Below are 11,173 nucleotides of genomic sequence, written 5' to 3'. Positions count from 1 at the left end.
AGTCTGACCCCAGAGCTGACACTCTTCTTCTGGGCGTCCCAAACCCCTGCGGGACTGCCCCCCGACGCACGTGCTGAGCTGTGCCAAGCGCTGCACGGGGCCCCAGGGACAGACGAGCATGTGAGGCAGTGTCCCCAGTTCCAGGACGCTCAGTGTGCTGGGGAAGAGGGAAACAGATCAACCACGAGGGCCGTTACCGAGATGTAAAGACAGGACGGGCCAACGAACGGTGCCCGCGAAGGAGCCCAGCCCGGCCAGGGGGCCAGCGCATCGGTAATAGCTCCACACGGGGCCGACAGAGCAAAGCGGCGCACAGGTTCACCGAGGGCACCGGCGGCCCTGTCCCCCCACCCGAGACCACCGTGGATAAAACACCCAACACTGAACTGCTCCCCTAACTTCTTGGCCCCGCACCAGCCCCTGCAGAGTGGTAACCCGGGTCCCCATAGTTCGCGGTTCCAGCAAAGACCGTTGCCGGTGACACAGGAACACGCAATGACGATGCTGGGACAGAGGACGGAGTCACCCAGGTGCCCAGAGAGAGAGCGGCTGATGGGCAGGGCAGAGAATTTCGGGAGGCTTTCCAGAGAAAGCCACGTGAAGCTGAGACGTGAGGGTTCTCAGAAGAGGGGAGGAGAAGGAGCCACAGGCAGTGGAGACAACGGAACATATTTAAAACAAAATTGGACCGCGTGGCTGGAGCACAGAGAAGGGACCGCAGAGGGGTGTCAGCACAGCAAGGCTGGGAGGCCAGACGGTCAGCAGACATCGTGTGACTTGATCTTCTGTACCGAGGAACGTGACCTCGGGCACGCAAGTGACAAGGAAGGCAATATGCTCTGATGGCCCTAGCATCCCCCCTCTTAACCCGCGTGCGCATCGTGTATGATCCCTTCCCCTGGAGTGTGGGCAGCACGTGCGACTAGGATGGGCTGTCGCTGTCGTGATTGGGCTACCTTATGTGCCAACGGGAAGGGATCTGAGACGCGATTAAGGTTCCTACTCAGATGACTTTGAGTTACACAAAAGAAAAGTGATCCATGGTGGGCCTGATCTAAGCAGGATGAAGTCCAAAAAGAGTCTCAAAGCAATAAAGACACTCCCCCACTCACCTTAGAGAAGCAATTTGCTATGTTGTGGAGGGGACCACGTGGCAGGGACTCTGGGTGGTCTTTAGTTGCTGAGGGTACCGGTCTCACGACGCAAGGGACTAGGTTTTGCCAGGCTTCAGAGTTTAGAAGAGAAGCCCGATCTTCAGATGAGACCCCAGCCAACACCCGGATTTCAGCCCATTGAGACCATGAACTGAGGATCCAGATGTCCCATGTACAGAAGCTGAGATACATAAGTAGGGTTGTTTATAGCCACTAAGTTTGCAGTGACTCGTTCCACAACAGAAAAATGAAGAAACAGGGGGAAGGAAGGGGCTCTTCCCTCCTCTGTGAGCAGGAGTCACGCAGAGTTCAAACTCACTTGGGTGCTATTGAAAATAATGGCGCCCATGGGGCACCTGGGTGGTGCAGTCAGTTAAGCGTCTCTTTTTTATTTAATGTTTATTTATTTTTGAGAGAGAGAAAGAGAGAGAGAGAGAGAGAGAGAGAGGCAGAATCCGAAGCAGGCTCCAGGCTCCAAGCTGTCAGCATAGACCCTGACGCCAGGCTCCAACCCACGAACCATGAAATCATGGCCTGAGACGAAGGCAGACGTTTAACCAACTGATCCACCCAGGTGCCCCAGTCCTCTGACTCTTGATCTCAGCTGAGGTCACGATCTCACCGTTCGTGAGTTCGAGCCCCGCATCCCCGCATCGGGCTCTGCTCTCATGGTGAGGAGCCTGCTTGGAATTCTGTCTCTCTTCTCTGTGCTCCTCCCTTGCTTGTCTTCTCTCTCTCTCTCTCTCTCTCTCAATAAATAAACATAAAAAAATAAAACAATGGCACCTGTGTGGGAGCCAGCTCGCACACAGCACCCATCACCTTGGGGCTGTGACACCCCACATCATTGGACCCCACGAGGCAGCTAACGTTGTACGTCTCCCACTCAAGTACATGACTACTCTCACCAACCTATCAGTGCGCTCGCCTGTCTGCCACCGTATCTTCCAGGATGTTTTTGTGGGCAAGAGAGCGAGCAACGAGCTGCAAGGCACCCCTGTAATGAATCTAGCAGGTCTGATGACAATCGCGATAACATCTACAGGTTACGAGGCTCCTTCCGTGTGCCAGGCACAGAATGGGGCAGAGTCCGCGTGTTCTTATAATTCTGATGATAAGGAAACAGAGTTCTGTGAAGTGGTCTGATATTCAGGCTCTAAATCTTGTGCTCGCTCCGCAAGAGCACGATGCCAGAAAAAGTCCTGAGTAGAGATGCATCAGAGTCCAGCAGGGCCAGCCGTGCAGAGCCTGGAACAAGCCCATTACGCCCGTTTCCACATTTTTGTGCAAAACTTAGGTGAGGATATTGGCGTCATGCAGATCACAGTTGCAGATGGATGATACCAAGCTGGGACCAATCTCCAGCATTTCCAAATAAAGCAAACCAAATCTAAGCGCAAAGCTGAGGACTTAGGTCCGAAATCTCAAGGACACAAGCATGAATGCTCCGGATGTGGTCCCCCAGCAGCACACGTGCACAGGAATGAAATGTTTTTATTGAGATCACCACACGCGCCGACAGCGCGATGTGACTGCCGATGAGCTCTTTCGAACGCAAGGGTGGTCATCTCTTGCCATCTCTTTCCGGCCTGTTAGGATCACGTGGATCCCCAGGTCGGCGCTGACGTGGAGAAAGCCAGACCCCCACTGGCCACGGCGGCTCAAAGCCCTGCCACTTTTCCAAAACCTATCGCGGAGCCGAAATAAACACAGGCGGAGGGTTTTACCATCGCATAAAGGGGTCACTGGCCCAGCAACATTTAAGGAGCAAGACGGGATGTTTCCCTTTACCAGCACACCATCAAATATCAAGCGTGAAACTGCATTTGTGCGATAAGACTTGATAGAAGGTGGCACGGCATGGTGTGAAATGATCCGATAGCACGCAAAATTGTTGTTGGGAGGTGTTGGCACTTGAAAAACAACGTATCTTGTTTGAACATTGGCTTCAGCCTGAGTTTCCCCCTAGAACATTCCACACCACCCTGTTTGGATATCTTCAGTATTAGAGCCGAGACTGAATGCAACAGGCAATTCTAACGCCTCGCCCTCTGCCCACAGCCGGACAGAGAATACGGCAAGGTGGCTCGAGTTAACACAGAAATTGTTTCACTGTATGTTTTGTACTTTGTCTTTTACTCTAAACCTCAAAGTACACGGTGGCATTGATGCATGCACATGCATGCACACACACACACGTGCAAGAGAGAAACCCAAGTCCCTGCCAAGGTGTCCTGATGATTAAGGAGTTTTACAAGCAAATTCTGCTTGGGTAAAGTTTGCCAAAAACAAATGGCAACTGACACAGCTCAATTCAATACCTACTGAATCATTTTCCCTCATCTTTGGCTTCTCTTCTGGAAGATTCTGTGGGGATTTTTGTTTGTTTGTTGACTTTGTTTTTAAGGTCTAAGGGCTGGGAAGCATAACGTTTCTCTCAGGAAGATTGGCTGTCTACCTGTGCTCCTATGTTCTTGACTATCCCTTCATCTGTCCGCTGTGTCTGGAGGACCTTTCCCTGTGAAATCAACCCCTCCCAGGCTCCTTCCTTCATCTCTCAGCTCCGGCCCTCTCCACCGCTTCCCCATCCAAGTCAACTAAAACTATGACATTAAACTGCCTTTCTTTTCCATCTGGTCTATAAAAATAAGCCATTTTAGAGCGCACCACTTCCCTGCCTGGGAGTAAGTGATGGTACCTCGTAAGTTGGGAGTTTGGGGCATGCTCGTAGGAGAAAGTGAGAGAGTGTGCGTGCATGCGTGTGTGTGTGTGTGTGTGTGTGTGTGTGTGTGTGTGTGTGAGGGGGGTGGGAGAGAGAGAAATACAGAGTTCCAGGAATTATCTATGCATAAAGAAATTAAAAGAGAATATTTTCCAGAGCAATTGAAGCCCATCTCCCGAACAATGACGACAGCTCCTCATTTTCGACAACAATAGAGGGCACGTAGGAGTCAGCTCATTAGAATATCTGTGGCTCTTTTCTGTTCTCTCTGCATTAAGCCCCCATAATGTCAGTTGTCACTTATTAATGACAATTAACTAGTAATCAGCGGTGAGACTCTTCGAGGTGGTCTTTGCCTGACAGGTGAAGAAAGAGAACATTGCGTAGTGCCACGCAGTGACATGGAGCCTTCAAAGGGAGCACAGCATTTCCATAAATTATTTCAGAAAGAAATTTTCTTTTATACATTCTCTCTAAAGCTTAAGGATCTTTAACCCTAGAAAGGCCATGCTCCAGTTCTCTTTGGGCGATTTCTTTCTTTCCAAATGAGATCCATGACCCATCTCTGATGGTTGTAACAGGCTCTCTCCATCTACCAGTTCAGGATGGCCCACTCAACGTCCAACGCCATTCTTCCTCCTTTCTCGCTCCCGAAGACTTATTTCAGTTGCGTCCCCTCCTCACGCGCGACGCTCGCTACGTCCGTCCGTGACCCGTGGGCCACACTTGTTGCACGTCGACAGCGGCTGTGTGGCCCGGTGGCCCGCTGCTGACTTTACAGCCTCTCTCGGGGGCTCTCCCTCCTTCAGGTGGACCCATCCGTTCATTCCCTCCTCCTACCGGTGACAGAATGACCAGCACGTTTAAGAATCACAGTGGAGACACGAGTCCAGTCGTCACGCGCAACGCAATCTCCTGGCACCCCTCCCTCTGCCGGGCCTGCCCTCTGTCCGAGCCTCAGCCCTCCTCCTGTTCCTCCTACTGAGACCATTACAAGACAGCATCTCGCCACCACGCAAACGCCACCTGCACACAGGCACCTACCTGCGGGGCACACACCTGCTTTCCCACGGGCCCCTTCCTCTCGGTTTTCCTACAACGCGAGAGTGTTCGGCCTGACAGACTCTAGGAAGTAGGGATTTTCAAGAAAACACTTGGAAGGTGGGTAAGGTGAAACGTGACCAGGACAGGAAGGCACTTAATTTTGTCTTTGAGGAGCTGAGGCTTAAGAAAGCCCAAATCTGCCCTTGAGAAGTAGCATGGTAACGCCTGGCAGTGGGAAAAATGACTGCAGCAGGCTACCTGCCAGACGTGCACTGAGCAAGGGCGCTGCCGACCCCAGTGAAAGAAAGTTGACGCCATCCCTTCGTGTCAAAACAATGCAATCAGACTAGTCTGCGAGCACGGAGGCCGTTAGCAAAATGGATGACGTTCACACCAGTATCTGAAATAGCAGACTTTGTACTCCTGATACGGAATCCCACCCAACCTTACCCAAAGGTAAGCCTCTGGAAGCAAGTAACAAGGAACTTAAAAATCTAAGCGTCTCGGAAAAGAAAAAAAAAGTGGGTGTGCCAACGGAATCGAAAAGGAAATTTTAAGAAAAGTGAGAAGTCCTCTGGAAAGAAACTTTGTGACTCCTGTTTCAGAAACCCACTGTTTTCTCCTGAAGATGAGGACCTGGCGTGCCTCTCTGCAGCTTTCGTTGTTTTGTGGAAAGGATTTTGTGATGCTGCGATGCTTCCATGACAACAAATAAGACGTTACATATTGTCACCGTGAAGTTCCAACTACCTCGCCAGGACTGAAGGAGGAATATTCGCATCGTATCGAACAAAACAGTCACCAGGACAAAGACTGCGCTTTAAATGTCCTCCCATTTAAAAAGCATCCTCCACAGTGATCTGAAGTTGGAACAAAGTCCTTTTCGTCAGATCTCCGCTTGCAAGTGATTTCGGATTTTCGTGGCACCGTTTCCCACGAACTGATGGAAGGACAGGCATCCCACGCAATCTGTGCAGAGTTCAGTATCGAGATGCGGCTACTTACCATGCCATCCAACAACACAAAACCCAGGCTTCCGTTAAGCACCCGTTAAGACCCCTGTGCCTGGGGTCACCATCCTGGAACTTGCACACCCGAGTTAATGCTTTGCGAATTTCGTGACTTTAAACGAGTGAGGAATCTCCAAAAGGAGAATATATAGCTTTGAAAGTGGGCACCAGATTTTACTAATTTATAAATAAGCGTATCACCAGTGAAACGAAGGTATTTCCAGCACTACTGTCTCTTAGAGTTTACAAATCAGAACATAACTAAATATTTGCCTTCCATAGTTTTCATGCCTTTAAACAGTCAAAGGTCGAAACTGGTAAATCTAATGACTCATTGGCCAATCTTTATCAATATTCACAGGACATAATGGCGTGAGGTAGGTATCAGAAAGCTTTGGCTTGGAAATATGATTCAACATATAATTTTAAAGTACACAAGTCATAAAGAATTCAAAAATTCCACCCTAAGTTTTATTATTACATAGCACTTATCAAACACCCACATATTTTGTTATTCGGCAAAGAGAAAAGGAAATTCTTAGTTTCAGTCAGTTGGATAAAAGAGCAAAAAATACTCTGAAAACATGCATAAATGCATAAAAGTTTACTGAAAGGAGGAAAATGTTTTAATCTTGGGACTGATTGAGTGCTTTGTAGCAGCTCCCAGCAAATCCAGTTGAATACCGGTTGACTGGAAGAATTTGGTTAACGGATCCAGTTATGCAGAATGGGATTTTTCTTATTATTTACATATTTTAGAAACTGCTGATTCCAGCGTAACTGTCCTCAATCCTTTTCCCTGGTGTTCTTCTTGGTCAAACAAGCTTTCAGAGAAAAACTTCCCTACAGTTTCAGGTTTGTGTAGAAAGCTCAAAGTCTTGAAGACCTCCTTTTTAAAAAAATTTTTTTTTTCAACGTTTATTTATTTTTGGGACAGAGAGAGACAGAGCATGAACGGGGGAGGGGCAGAGAGAGAGGGAGACACAGAATCGGAAACAGGCTCCAGGCTCTGAGCCATCAGCCCAGAGCCCAACGCGGGGCTCAAACTCACGGACCGCGAGATCGTGACCTGGCTGAAGTCGGACGCTTAACCGACTGCGCCACCCAGGCGCCCCGAAGACCTCCTTTTTAAATGCATTTTTAAGCCATGCATTCTCTCCAACCCCAAAACTACTTTTTCCATTTATGTTTAAATATGATCAAGTGAAGTAAGACACACAGAGAAAGAAAAACACCTTATGATCTCACTTCCGTGTGGAGTCTGAAAACCCGGCCAACGAACCAACCGAAACTCAGAACAGAGAGGCGGTTGCCAAAGGCGGGGGTGGGGGTGGGGGGAAAAATGGGTGACGGGCTCAAAAGGTAGAAGCTTGCAGTTATAACATAACTAAGTCCCGGGGCCGTAACGTACAGCATGGTGACTGTAGGTGATACCACTGCGTCGCATAGACGAGAGTTGCGAAAGAGAATAAACCTTAGAAGTTTTCATCGCGAGAAAGAAGAATCTACGGTGATGGAGGTGGACAACACTTGACTGTGGTGATCAGTCAGCGGTATAGACATATACTGAATCGTTATGTATGCACCTGCAACGGATACAGTGCTGTTTGTCAGGTATCTCTCAGTAGAAGAAAATGGGCCCCCTCCCACAGATGTTTTGACAAAACGTGATGGCACGTGTGAGCCCACTGCTTCTATCTGTTCAACTGGTGGAAGCCAACCACCCTGCAACACATTGTCAGACCGTCTTTACACAGGTCAGATAAAACTCGATTTTCGTATGATTTAAGAAAAATAATGACCGGTTATGGGTCAGCTTCTAAAGAGCTGTTGGTGAAAACACATATTGTTCTATGGACTCTGAAGAACCTTCTGAGCTTAATCCGTGTCAAGGTGAAGTGCCTTCTGTGTAGTCCATGCAGCCTTGTTCTAGACCTCTGCACATTCTTATCTGAACCCTGGGTCAAAGGCCTTAGGTTCTCAGCTCTGGAGTAAACTCACCTGAGGGACAGATTGCTGATGCGGGCTCTTGAAGGGGTTCTCCTCCCCAACCTTCTAACTCCCAATGGAGTGTTTCACCGTGTGCAGTCACCCCAGGTGACCAAATCTCATCTTCCTGGGGTGATCTTGTTTATTTTGAGATGACATTTGTTTTCCCAATGATACTAATTATAAATTAGCAACAGCAACCACAAATTTGGGACTTTTCTTCCACTTACAAGTCGAGTGATTTAAAGATAGTTTACATATATCATTTACTGGCTGTAAATGAGATCTGGGCGTGCTTTGAGGGACCACAGTATAACGGCCTGAACAGAGATCGGGCCCCGAAGACAGCCACGGTGCTCTAGCTGAGCCGAGGGGAGCTGCAGTCCTTAGCTAACCCCTTTCTCTCCTCTATGATGTGTCATCTGTAAAATATGGGTACTGGCCACTCAGTTAAATGAAATCGTAATTCATGTGAGGGGCATCTGGGTGGCTCAGTCAGTTAAGTGACCAACTGTTGACTTTGGCTCAGGTCATGATCTCCCAGTTCATGGGATTGAGCCCTGTATCAGGCTCCACGTTGGGCTTCATGCTTCAGCACAGAGCCTGCTTGGGATTCTCTCTCTCCCCCCACCTCTGCCTGTCTCTCCCTGTCTCTCTCTCTCTCTCTAAAATCTAAATAAATTTTTCAAAAAAGCATTATAAATGAAAACATCAAGATTCCATTGGCCAATTAGAGCAAATAGCCAAAAATTTTTTTAAAAAAAATCCTTGTGTTCACAAAGAAAATGTCCACGTGGAAAAATGGTCATTGTCATGGCAATGGGAGTGTAAGCTGGTATAAAGCTTCTTCTGGTGGACAATTTGAGCATATGTACCAAGCCATACCGTGGTGCAGAAATCTCAGTTCTAGGTACTGGTTCTAAAGGGATAATCAGAAATATGGAGTAGAATGTTCTTTGTGCTCATTTCTAATAGTGAAAACTTGAAAGGAATCTAATGTTCCTTTCTAAAATTCTAACTGACGGAGACCTGATTAAATATAGTCCATCTCAGGAAGATGAGAAAGTTTTGGTATTTCATCAAATGGGAAAATACGCGTAATCTCGTGTCAGGTAAAGACACCAAAGTACAGGACTATGTTGAGCGTAATCTCTACGTTTTAGAAGCGCAGAAAAAAGATTGAGCTCTAAAATACCAACAGTGATTCCTCTTTAGATGAAAATGATAGTAAATTTTTATTTATTCTTTGGTGTTCCAAGTTTTCTGCAATGATTATATATTACTTTTTATTATAAGAATATAGTTACATAAAAAGTACAAATGCTCTCCAAATTTTACCCTTTGTCGCCTTTTAAGTTTACAAATCAATAGTTGGCTTTCAATGGTCCGTTCACCTTCAGAGAAATAATAATAAAGTGCATAACAAAGAACTTTGCCTTGGAAAGAAGCAGAAACCTATTTGTACACACAGGTTTCTGAAAATTCACAAGTAGTTTAGGCATGCTGTAGACCATTAACAGCTTTTCAAAGATCGCCAAACACAGGGTGCTGGGGCAGAACTCTTAAAGTTTTTAATCGCTTCTTTTTTTGCCTACGACGCCTAAGGGTTTGTTTCTCGTACACAAACGAGTGTCGACCATTATTTTACAGGTTTTATATCTCTTTAAGTATTAGTGAAAGATCAAGGAACAGCCTCACCCAAACCACCTTCTGAGGAGTATCTCCAACTTTTAACAGTCCCACACTTACAGGAACAAATATCTGATGAGTTCTTCAACCCAAGGCTCAAGCTGCGAATAGGAATGCAAAGTAGGACTACGTTTGCATGTAGACGACATTAGCCTCACCGGACGGAAACGCAGGACGGCCGGGCCACTCGCTTTCTCCCCAGCCTCCCACGGCCTTGGGCCAGGGGGCCGGGCAGGTGGCCAGCTCTCTCGGGTCACTCAGGCCCACTTGCCTCCTACTACAGAAGATGCAGGCCTAGTCCCTGGGCTGAGAGAGGACCACGGGGAAGCAGAGAGCACTCAATGCCACGCGTGGGATCCGTCCCGGGGACACGGGTGATGGAGCAGAGGTGGGCATGTGTATTCAAATACAGATGAAGGAAGCGGAAATTTGAGGAAACCCTCAAATCAGAGGTAGCCAATTTCTTCCCGGGATCATTCAATCTATCAGTATTGATACAAATCGAGTTTCTGTGTTACTATGGAGACATGTTTTCAACTGAAGTTGCTACAAACTCGTAACAGACATTCTTTCAACTTCCTTCCCAGATCCAACAGAAGATAGACCTTTGTGATCTGAGGTGGGCTTCAGCTGGAGGGGATCTGAAGAATGCCCGTTTGCTCAGGGTGGCTACGCCCATCCCTGTCCGTCAGGGCTACCCCATCACTCAGCCCTACTCTAGTCCCCATCCCAGAGGAGATGCCCAGCCCTCCTCTGCCACACCCCCACCTGGGGACCTGGGGCGATCACACGGGGGCAGATCAAAGGGGGTGCTGGAGAGCTGAGCCCCAGGCAAAGCCTCTCTGGTTACGAGCCCAAGTTCTGTGGATCACAAACCAGGCGGCCTTGGGCAAGTCTCAGTGCCGAGCTGAGCTCTTCCTTTGCCAGCGAGGGTGGAAGGTACGGGACCCCAGGTACAGGTGTGAGGCGTGAATGAGGTAACTCGTGCGAAGCACTCACAATGGCCCCTGGCACCAGGAAGTGCTCCCTAAATGGAACCAGGATGGCCTTCTTCATCACTAGCAGTGGTGACAAGAGAACCTAGCATTCCATCCACTGGTCTGTGACAACCAGGGTGGACGACAAGATAGCGACACGACCACGAATTAGAAAAAGGAAAACATGAAGAAAGGAAAGCCCGAGTTCTGTGCCCAAGCCCCAGTGGTCAGGATTCAAGTGCAAATAGCCTCCAAATGTCTTAGCAGCTGCCAGTGGGGACCAAACCCAGCAGACCCCACCTGGGCCTCTGACCCCCGCCCTTCACACCCCTGCACCCGCTCGTACTCCCACTACAGGGTGAATTCGCAGAATCACGAATTTGTGGGCCTGTGGTCAAACACATAGGACCTTCAAAGGATTTTTATGCAAAGACGCCACCTCCTGCCATAGGCCTCATTGTTATTCTTCTCGGTCACCCCTTGAGCCCAAAGTACATAATCACCCAGTAAGTGAACTGAAATGTCCAAATGGCTGCAGCTCCTAAAGGACAGAGCTATTCACCAATGAAAACAGGCAGAAAAAAATGT

Source organism: Puma concolor, chromosome D3, assembly GCF_028749965.1.
Source record: "Puma concolor isolate L17-30 chromosome D3, mPumCon1.1.hap2, whole genome shotgun sequence".
In the NCBI taxonomy this organism is placed as follows: domain Eukaryota; kingdom Metazoa; phylum Chordata; class Mammalia; order Carnivora; family Felidae; genus Puma; species Puma concolor.
Note: the sequence above shows the minus strand (reverse complement) of the source record.